Here is an 11,101-nt window from a genome sequence, read left to right on the forward strand (position 1 = left end):
ATTTGCATGCTATTGATGGCTACCCCCATTATACCCTGCTTGAACTGTCTTAACTTGTAACAAACACGATGAGGGATCTTACTGCATGACTCTTGTAGCTTGCTGCTTGAACTGCTTTTATTACTTCACACTCGCTTAATGAACTAACTGTGAAACTGCAAATGTGTCATTACCGCCATTCTGAATAAAGACTCCCTCCTTGGTGGAACTTACAGCAATTGAATGGTGCCATCTTGCTATAGACCATAAACTTTAGTAGCAAGGAATATTTTCATATGGAAAGGTTCTATAGGTTCAGAGACTAAGGGGGTGTTCAATGCTCGTCGGAAACTGCCGTCTTGTCGGAAAGACGGCAGTTTCTGACTTTTTTAGGTCAGAAGGTGTTCGACCTATTCAATCCTCCCTCCGTTCTTCCGACAAGACAGGAATTCCGGCTTGTCGGAAAACACGTGGATCGGCGAATTAGCCGTGGATCCACGTGTTTTGTCGGATTCGCGGCTAAAATCAGACAAATTTTAGCCCCGTTTCCGACAATGTCAATCTGACTTTTAAAAAAGTCGGATTGGCATTGTCGGAAACGGCCAAATCCGTTAGGATTTGGTCGCTCATTGAATACTGCATTGTCGGATCCTTTCCTTTGGAAACGATCAGACAAGCATTGAATACCCAGGGTATTACAGTACGATTGTAACTGAAAATGCATACTTTCTTTGAAGTCTAGTGATTTGCATTGAAAGTACCTCTTCTTTTATTCTTACTCATTTATGATAATCATTTATGCAGTGTTATTGGATATGCTTTTGAATACTTAACCAGCAGAATTTAGCAGTGACCAGTTACGTTCCTGAACAATAAATACACAATCACTGTCCTAACGTGTGGTGATTATTTGGGGCTGTCTTTTGGGGATCCTCTGTCCTTCTGCCTAGGTACTCATGGTGGAAGCTGTGAGGCGCAGAGATCTACGTTGCCGCAGAATCAGGTATGGTTGACACCAGCACAGACACTCTACAACCAACTACTAGTGACTTATTACACTGGCACTGCCAGAGTCTGCCTGACCGAGTGCCAAACTGAAGAAATCACAAAGGGAGAGGGCCCCTGTCACAGGCCGCTGTGTTCCTGGCCCCAACACACAGGACATTGTGTTTGTACCCCTGTTACCCACTGCCTCCACTTGCCTTACACTGTCACCCTCTGCCCTCCCCTGCAACCCATCAGTGGTCAAATTTCTCATTAGGGGCTAACGTTTCGAAGGACAATACATCCTACTACATCTCTGTCGCTTCAAACAATACCGGAAAGGAAAATTCAACAGCATTAATTATACTGTTGGCAGTGGTATCGCGGTCACTACTGTGATGTTTATCTGACTTCCTCCAACAATAGGCTTTCATGTGTCAGCCTATTTAAGGAGAGAGAGAGAGAGAGAGAGAGAGAGAGAGAGAGAGAGACACTAGTAGGTGGTAACTTTTCAAGAGGCAATCAGAGCAATTCCAGTACAAAAATATTTATTTAACATGTGTTCACAATATATACACACACCTATATCTCAGACCTGATATGCTCTATGCCGTCCCTATACCTAAGATCACATCACCATTATAGGATATTATGGCATATAACCGAGCTAGTCCATGCTGTTATTAAAGTTAACCCCCACCCCCCAAAAAAAAAAAAAAAGAAAAGAAAAAAGATTATAATCTCTACACAATACTTGTGTGTTTGATACAGTACTGTATATTTTTTATTACCAGTTATTTATATAGCACATACTATTCCGCCACGCATTACGAGAGAGTAACTGGCCCTTCCTAAGTACAGAAAAGAAAACGCTGCCTTTGGCACGAGTTTGCAAATAATTCTTAATTATAGTAAATAATAGCTGCAAAGTCTCAGAGATCAAAGATACCTATTATATATAAACAAAACCACATAACAATGACCTGTGTATATATAACATGATATAAAAATCTACATAAAAATTATTTTTTTCAGAGAATTCACTGTAACTATATATATTTAATATGTCTCAAACACCAATAGTAATAGACAAATAAAAATATACAATTATAGAAATATGCATAAATTAAAACATTCACAGCAGTTATGTATAGTCTGCTACTGCAAATAACACAATGCATAGACGTTCTGGGAAGCAATAAAAGAAGCATATAAATCCAAATAACACACAGTCACTCTTAAGGCACCAATTAGGGCGTAAATCCCCTTATTACACATTTATAGTACCTCCAACTGTCCAGCTTAAGATGGTAGCAGTTTATACGTGCTGGTGGATTAAAGTACCATTAGAAAGTAGCAAAAATTGAGAAAAGGATGTCACAGCTTGTTGCCCTGCAGTCCTCCACTAAAGCGGTTATGTGTTTGTATTCCCACTATAACGGTACTGGTAGTAGTCATGTGACGTACCAGTCTTCTGAAAGCAGGTATAGTAGGGCAGATATTACTGAGTCCTCCATTACAAGAGATCACTCTATACCAGAGCCGGATTAAGGCTATGGGGGGCCCGGGGCACTTCAGAAATGGGGCCCCTAATAAAGAGGCAGGCACATAAATTTTATATATATATATGTGTGTGTGTGTGTGTGTGTGTGTGTGTGTGTGTGTGTGTGTGTGTGTGTGTGTGTGTGTACACACACACACACACACACACATATATATATATATATATATATGTGTGTGTGTGTGTATATATATATATATATATGTATATGTATATATGTGTGTGTGACCCAGAGCCTACGGTCAGTGTAAATTTATGTCAGCAGACAATACAGGCAGCCTTACTTGTTACTTGTTAGGCTGCTGTGACACAGGCACAGGAGAGCAAGATCCTCTGCCTCCACGCTGCCAGGGACATCTTCCTTCTTCCCTTCACTCACTGTACAGCCTGCGCGCTCAGCCAATGACTGAGCCGCAGGCTGCTGCTTCAGACACTATTGGACAGCTGAGCCGTCGCTCAGCTGCCCTGTATAAGTTCCTGCTATGCGGCACCGGCGGCTGGCGGCTGCTGCTGTCAGTGCTGCGGGGAGCCGGGAACGCCGCAGATCGGGTAGGTAAGAAAGACCCGATCTGTGGCGGACGGCGGGGGCCCTTTTAGAAAGGGGGGCCCGGGGTACGTACCCCCCGGGCCCCCCCCTTAATCCGGCTCTGCTCTATACCAGTTATTTACACCTGTCCAGCATTCAGGGTACAGCAGCAAAGGAATTACTGCTTATGGACGAGTCCACAGATGAGGCAAAGGACATGCTTTTGCAAAACTCCTGTATCAAAAGGCCTCCTGCTTAAATGATTTTTCCTCCTAAGGCACTTCAGTGTCTTTCTTAAAGGGCAGTGGAAGCAGAATATAGGGGGTCATTCCGAGTTGTTCGCTAGCTGCTTTCGTTCGCTGCGCAGCGATCAGGCAAATAAACTGGCACTTCTGTGCATGCGTAAGCAGCGCAATGCGCACGCGCGTCTTACTATTACAAAGAACGATGTAGTTTCACACAGGGTCTAGCGAAGCATTTCAGTCGCACTGCTGGCAGCAGAGTGATTGACAGGAAGTGGGCGTTACTGGGTGTCAACTGACCGTTTTCAGGGAATGTTCGAAACAACGCAGGCGTGCCTGGAAAAACGCAGGTGTGGCTGGGCGAACGCAGGGCGTGTTCGTGACGTCAAAACAGGATCTAAATAGTCTGAAGTGATCGCAAGCGCTGAGTAGGTCTGAAGCAGGGACGTGCAGTCAGGGGAGGCAGTGCCTCCCCTGTCATTAATGAGTAAAATAATACAAAGAAGATACTTATGACACATAAGTATCTTCTTTATTATTTTACTCATCATTATAGTGTGCAGAATTAGTTTGGGAGGCACCGATCGTGGTGCCTCCCGTAGTGATTGAGAAAAGATATGGGAGCAGGGGGCGGGCGCGGGCGGGGCCTAGCAATGGGCAGGAAAAGTCCATTGAAATTGCATGGGAAAGCGGCAACATTAGAGGTGCCGCTTTTCTACAGGGACGTGCTATTAAAGCACGTCCCTGTGAGTGAGGCCACAGTGATTGGCCAGCGGATCCGTCACTGGATCCGCTGTCAATCACTGGGTGGGCGTCGGTGGCGGCAGAGGTGCGGGATGCGGTGGGCCGGGCGGCGGAGGTGGTGGCGGTGGAGATGCGGGCGGCGGTAGCGGCGGCGGGACGCGGCAGTACGGACAGTTCTGCAGAGTTTGGCAGGGGAAGCGGTACCCATTTCAAAAATGGCGCCTCAGCGTCATTTTTGAAATTCAAGATGGCCACCGCGAGCCAATCATGGCTCGCCGCGTCATCGCCCCGCCCCCTCCGAAGACGCCGGGGAAGTCCTGGATGGGCGGCGGCTATGCAAAAGAGCTTAGCAGCTGCCGCCCACCAGGTGAAGACGCTGGAAGTGCTGGGAAGGCGGCGGCCATGCAAAAGAGCTTAAAGGCCGCCGCCTCCCAGGTGAAGACGCCAGAAGCCCTGGGGAGGTGGCGCCCCCCCTGGTGAAGACGCCAGAAGCACTGGGATGGCGGCGGCCACGCAAAAGAGCTTAAAGGCCGCCGCCCCCAGGTGAAGACCCTGTTTAATAAAGGTTTTTTTTAAAGTACGTGTAGTGTGTTTTTTTAAATATTTTCTATACAGGTGTACTACAGGTGCCAGCGGGCCCTTTATGTTCGGGCATGTTGGCACTTGTGGTTCTCCAAGTGCCAGCATGCTTGGGCAGGCTTGCTGGGACCTGTAGGCCACCTGTAAATAACAATATTAGCATACAATGAACCCCGCACCCACCGCCACAGGGGTGCGGGGCATATCAGCCCAGTGCTGGTTATTACTCGGGAGGGGGGTCCCCATTTTCATTTTTTGGGGGCCCCACTTTCCGAGGAATTCCAGCCCTGGGCTGACTGGTTTGGGGGGTGCTTAATGGCATGGTAGGGGGACCCCACACTGAGTGTCTCCCCTGCTATGGCATTACCCCCCCTGGCTGGTTCTGCCTGGTGCTGGTTTTAGCGGTGTGGGGGGACTGCACTTTTTTTTTGCGGGGGGGGGGGGGTGTTTAGCTGCAGTGCCTCCCCAGCCCCTGACCTCACCGCACGTCACTGGTCAGAAGCTACTCCGAAACTGCACAAAAAATATTTTGTATCCGCTCTGCGATCCTTTCGTTTGCATTTCTGCTAAGCTAAAATACACTCCCAGTGGGAGGCGGCATAGCGTTTGCACGGCTGCTAAAAACTGCTAGCAAGCGAACAACTCGGAATGACTACCATAGAATGATCAGGTGTGGATGTCTATAGTGATGCAGCCTACCCTCAAACGAGGTCCACAAGTGTAAGTAACTGTATTGTATAGTAATCAATTCACAGGTGTTTCTCTAAATCTCTATTTGCTTCTGGAAATCTCTACCAATTTAAAATGTTTAGGAGAACAGAAGACAAATAAGAGCTGCTCATTTGACAGACAGTATTACAATAAATATAATCTACAGTGAAACTAATACCAATAAAAATAAAATATATTTGTATGGACTTAGCTTGTTCAAACAATTATAAAATCTTCAAACTCTTATAAATACCAGAATCTATGATGGGACCCAACCTCTAATTTCCCACAACCAGCGTAATGCAAGGTTCATCTAGACCAGGCTTTCCCAACCACGGTCCTCAAGGCACACCAACAGTGCAGGTTTTAGTGATATCCAGGCTGCAGCACAGATGGTTAAATCAAAATAACTGAGCTACTAATTAAGTCACCTGTGCTGAAGCCTGGATATCACTAAAACATGCACTGTTGGTGTGCCTTGAGGACCGTGGTTGGGAAAGCCTGATCTAGACCAAGAGGGCCTTTAATTTGTGTGTGTGTGTGTGTGTGTGTGTGTGTGTGTGTGTGTGTGTGTGTGTGTGTGTGTGTGTGTGTGTGTGTGTGTGTGTGTGTTTTAATTAAGATAATCAATTGAAATATTAATAATATAACGTAGATCCTATCTGAAAGAAATATAGTTAATCAGCGAGAGAATTTGCACACTCCCTTAAATATAAATTACAGTACATGGATTAAAATTCTAAAAATGTATGCTTTAATTTGGTTCTTGAACCCCAGCCTCCTACAGCTGGCATCATGTCTGTCACCTCTAGGCTATAATAGTCTCTTTCAACTGTTACACAATTTAAATTATATCTGAAATTAATGTGGTTCATCAGCAAATAATGTCTACCAACCCCCCCCCTCCCCCCCCCCACTACTGACACATTAACAAATGCATCTAGGCCAACGTGGGTTCTTTATAAATGGTTCCAATATTCCATTGTAAAGTATATTATAGCTCTGAAAGATCCAGACTTAGCAGGAAACAAACTAAGCTTTGGAAAATGATAGTGTAGAAAAAGTTAAAGTATAAAACAATTATCTCCTATCATTTAAAAAAAAAAAACACCCTGTAACATGACAGGAGCTGATTGACTGGTACTTTATCTCTCTCCAGTGTATCACTCTGTAAGGCTTAGTACATATCCTCCTTGATAGCAAAACCTTTTTGACCATATCCAAACCCAGCTCATACTGTATCCGTATCATTATAAAATCCTTTAACAATTACCCCTTAAAATCTACTGTAGTTCAATGGATGCATTGAGTCCATTACATTAAGGCTTACAGTAACATTTATCCAATAGGTTTCTCTTAAACACAAACTTTTATACAATTCCCTCCCTCAGTATTAGTTTAACATATTTCAACCCTACAATCTCAAGGCCTTCCAGATGACTACCATGACAAAGTTCTAAATGTTTGGGTACATTGGGGCAGATGTATTAACGTGGAGATGGCATAAGGAAGTGATAAACCAGTGATATGTGGAAGGTGATAAACACACCAGCCAATCAGATCCTAACTGTTAATTTACATACTGGAGCTGATTGGCTGGTGCCTTTATCACCTTGCACATATCACTGGTTTATCACTTCCTTATGCCATCTCCAAGTTAATACATCTGGCCCACTGATTCTTCTTTTTAGTGATTGTATTAAGCCTGAAGAAGTGATAAAGCAGTGATAAGTGGAAGGTGATAACGCACCAGCCAATCAGCTCCTAACAGTCATTTTTCAAACCCGTAATGATTGGCTGGTGCATTATCACTTTCCACTTATCACTGTTTATCACTTCTCCAGGCTTAATACATCTGCCCCAATATTTCTTCTGTGTACAAAAATATGTGTTTTCAGTATACTTGTTGTGTAACCTATTGTATGTACTGATATCACCAACTACAATTTCTCATACGTCCTAGAGGATGCTGGGGTCTACTTCATGACTTTTCAATGGGTGTGAACTGGCTCCTCCCTCTATGCCCAACCTAAAGTCATGAAGTGGACCCCAGCATCCTCTACGGACTAGGAGAAAAGGATTTACCGGTAGGTATCAAAATCCTGTTTCAGAACCTAGATAATGTAACTAGGACAATAGTTAAAACAATCTTAAATTAATTTTTATTAACAAGGGACACAACTACAGTATTTGTTGTTTATAAAGTCACAGGTTATACATTTATTATGGCCACATTTGAAATAACCTTTTTTACTGAAAAATATTATCTTTACATACTGAAGATCCTGTGTTTACACACATACTTAGTGAAATAGGATTCTTACGATTTTTTACCTTTTTAAAAATGTTTATGCTTTTAACTGTACTTTCAACAAAGGGTCCAATATCGGAATGGGGGAATAATTCATAACTGCTTTTTTGATATCGCTACAAGCAGAATTAAATCGTAAAATAAAGAATACAGAATTTTCAGACAAACTATTAAATGTATTTCACTTTTATTTATATCTGTATGCTTGAACTCTAAAAGAGAACTTACATCGAATGCAATGGCAGATAAGAACCACCAGGCCCATCTAGTCTGCCCTAAAGAATTCACTGGGGTGAATTTTTTGTTGGGAGCCAATTAACCTACCAGTACTAAATATATATATATATATATATATATATATATATTTATTGTGGGGGGAAACCAGAGTACCCAAAGGAAAATCAGGCAAGCACGGGGAGAATGTACAAACTCCACACAGTTACAGCCATGGTAGAAATTGAACCCATGACTTTAGTGCTGTGAGGCCGTAATGGTAACAATTACACTATCCGTGCTGCCCTAACGTCTATCCATCTCTATAGTTTGTTCATATGCTTCTTTTAAAACAGTAATCAGGGTAAGATTTTCAAACCCTCAACCTCAGTACTGTAAGACAGCAATGCTAACCTCTACACCAAACCATACTGCCTTATGTACACCGTATTGAAAGTATAAACTATATTGCATCACCAGAACTGTTTTTGTTATGAATTTATTATATAGAACATTTTTATATACAAAGTATTAGTAATTATAATTTCTTTAAATTAACTAATTCAAGAGGGTTTTTTGTATTGCTTAATAATACATTTTAAGTTTCTTTATTATTAGGGGCCATTAGTGCTTTTTGTGTGTTCTTCTACATTTATATCTTTGCATTATTGTGGTAGCTTTTTTACCTCCAAAATCTTATTCCACTTATCCCATAATACTGTGCTGTTACTGCAGTCTCAGGATGGTGATAAACTGATAATAGATTAATATTTTATAACGTGTAAAGGTTTTTAATAATTACATACCGTACCTGCCCTTTGAGGCTGAAATACTTCAGTTCTGCAGTTGTATAATACAATTAGGATTGCATAACACAACATATCCAGACGATTATCCCACAGTACAGGAAATCGATACCACTGACAAAAGAGAATATTCTCTTCATAACACAGTGAAGCTTTTACATACAAATGTTTGTCTGAATCTGTGATTTATACTATTTGTACATGCTCTCTTTGGGTTAGATTCTAATTTGGGCACATCTGCTGTGACTTTTCAGTGCAGCCATAGCAGCCTGTTTACTAGTTTATGTTAATGGAAGAATCCGCCTTTGTATGGTAAATATCCATGTGGCTGTTTGTGGGAGCCCATCGCGCCCCTGTTCTTACGTCCACATCCCAAGCCATCACCTCAAGTAATTTACACCAGCCCCATGTAGGTTGCAAAAGGTGCTGCTGAAACAGACATCCCATCTCCTTCTGCACACTATGGGGGTCATTCTGGCCCGATCGCACTCTGCAGTGCACCGGCGCATGCCAGATAGCCAAAGGCCGTCGTTGCCTAGTGATTGCCTTTGCCTGATTGACAGGCAGAGGCGGTCGCTGGGCGGGAGGGGGCCGAACGGCGGCGTAAGCCGCCGTTTAGGGGGCCCACTCTGGCCAATGCAGGCATGGCCGGACCATTGGGGGGGGGGCGGGCCGCGGTGGCTGTGTGACCCGGGCAGCAAAGAGGTTCTCCCAGCCAGCCACAGGAGCTGCGCTAGCCGGGAGTTACTCCTCAAATGCATTTCTGCGTGGGGGGGGGGGGCGGAACTGACATGCGGGGCGGACTAGCCCTGTGCTGGGCATCCCCCCGCATGTCTGAGTGCCTCATCGTAGCTGTGCTAAATTTAGCACAGCTACGATCAACCCGGAATGACCCCATATGATAGAGCAAGGAAGTCTATTTACTTGCCGTGACACCACCATGACACTCTAAGAGACAGAAGAGTTCCAGGAAATGCTCATTTCACAGGTCCATCAATGGATCAATCCTTAGACATTAGCAATCTCCGTCCATCATCAAAAAGGTAAATTACCTATCCTTGGAGGAATTCTATACTGTGTATCTTTCCTAATAATACTCTTACTTTAATACATTTGAACTATACTGTATTTCTGCATATGAGCTTTTTTGCAGTCATTGAATATTTTCATTTATTCACCTTTTAAACATATTACTGTATGTGGTCTCACTTTTCTGTTTTGTTATTTTATGAGGTTTATACAGTGCATCCAGAAAGTATTCACAGCAATTCACATTTTCCACATTTTGTTATGTCACAGCCTTATTCCAAATTGGAATAAATAAATTTTTCCCCCTCAAAATTCTACACACAATACCCCATAATGACAACGTGAAAAAAGTTTTTTTGAGATTTTTACAAATTTATTAAAAATAAAAAACTAATCTTTTTTACATTGTCATTATGGGGTATAAATGAATTTATTCAATTTTGTAATAAGGCTGCAATGTAACAAAATGTGGAAAAAGTGAAGCGTTGTGAATACTTTCCGGATCCACGGTATATTTATATATAGATTTTATGGTTGTCTAATGGTTATTAAGTTTTGTTCTAGATCATCTGACTGACTTCTAGTACTAATTGCATTATAGACTGGCGACTTTTAGCCACAATTAGAGCTGTTTTGTTTACTTTTTATATCTATGCATCATTAGTGCTAACACTTGCACTAGCCCCATACTGGTACAGATCTTTCCAACCAGGAATAGGACAGACATACGCAAAAAATGGATATATGTGCATGCTAAAGCATGCTATTTGTTTCTTCTTTACACTCTCTATAACTACATATATTGTTCTTTAAAATGTTTTTACTTGGGAAGTGGACAGGATCCAGAAGGTGACCTACTCCTATGGAGATACAGGGGAACAATTACAGAGGTGATCAGTGGTGAATTTTCCATTAGGCACGTAAGATTGTAAGCTCCTTTGCCGCAGGGCCCTCTTCCCTCTTGTACTCAAACCACTATTCTCTTGCAGTTCAATTACAGCTCTCTCAGTGACTGTCTATATCTGCCAGGGGTGGCCTGAGCATAATTTATTTGGTAAGCGAATATACAGTATATCTTTTGGTGCCCTTAGTGGAATATACAGGGGCGTAGCTTCATTGGGAAGGGGCATGGCCACAGAATAGTACTAACTCCCATTACACCTCACAGTGGTGTCCGTTAGTCACATTAAACCACATAGTAGTGTCCACTATTCACATAAGACCACACATTAGTACCCCTTATACACATTACACCACCCAGTAGAGCCCCTTATACATGTTACACCACAGTAGAGCCTCTTATACATGTTATGCCACAATAGAGCCCTTTTGCAATTATGCAATAGTGAAACCCTTTATACATGTTACACCACAGTAGAGCTGCTTATACACATTATGCCACAGTATGGCTGCTTA

The sequence above is a fragment of the Pseudophryne corroboree genome, chromosome 12, assembly GCF_028390025.1.
Source record: "Pseudophryne corroboree isolate aPseCor3 chromosome 12, aPseCor3.hap2, whole genome shotgun sequence".
NCBI classification, from domain to species: domain Eukaryota; kingdom Metazoa; phylum Chordata; class Amphibia; order Anura; family Myobatrachidae; genus Pseudophryne; species Pseudophryne corroboree.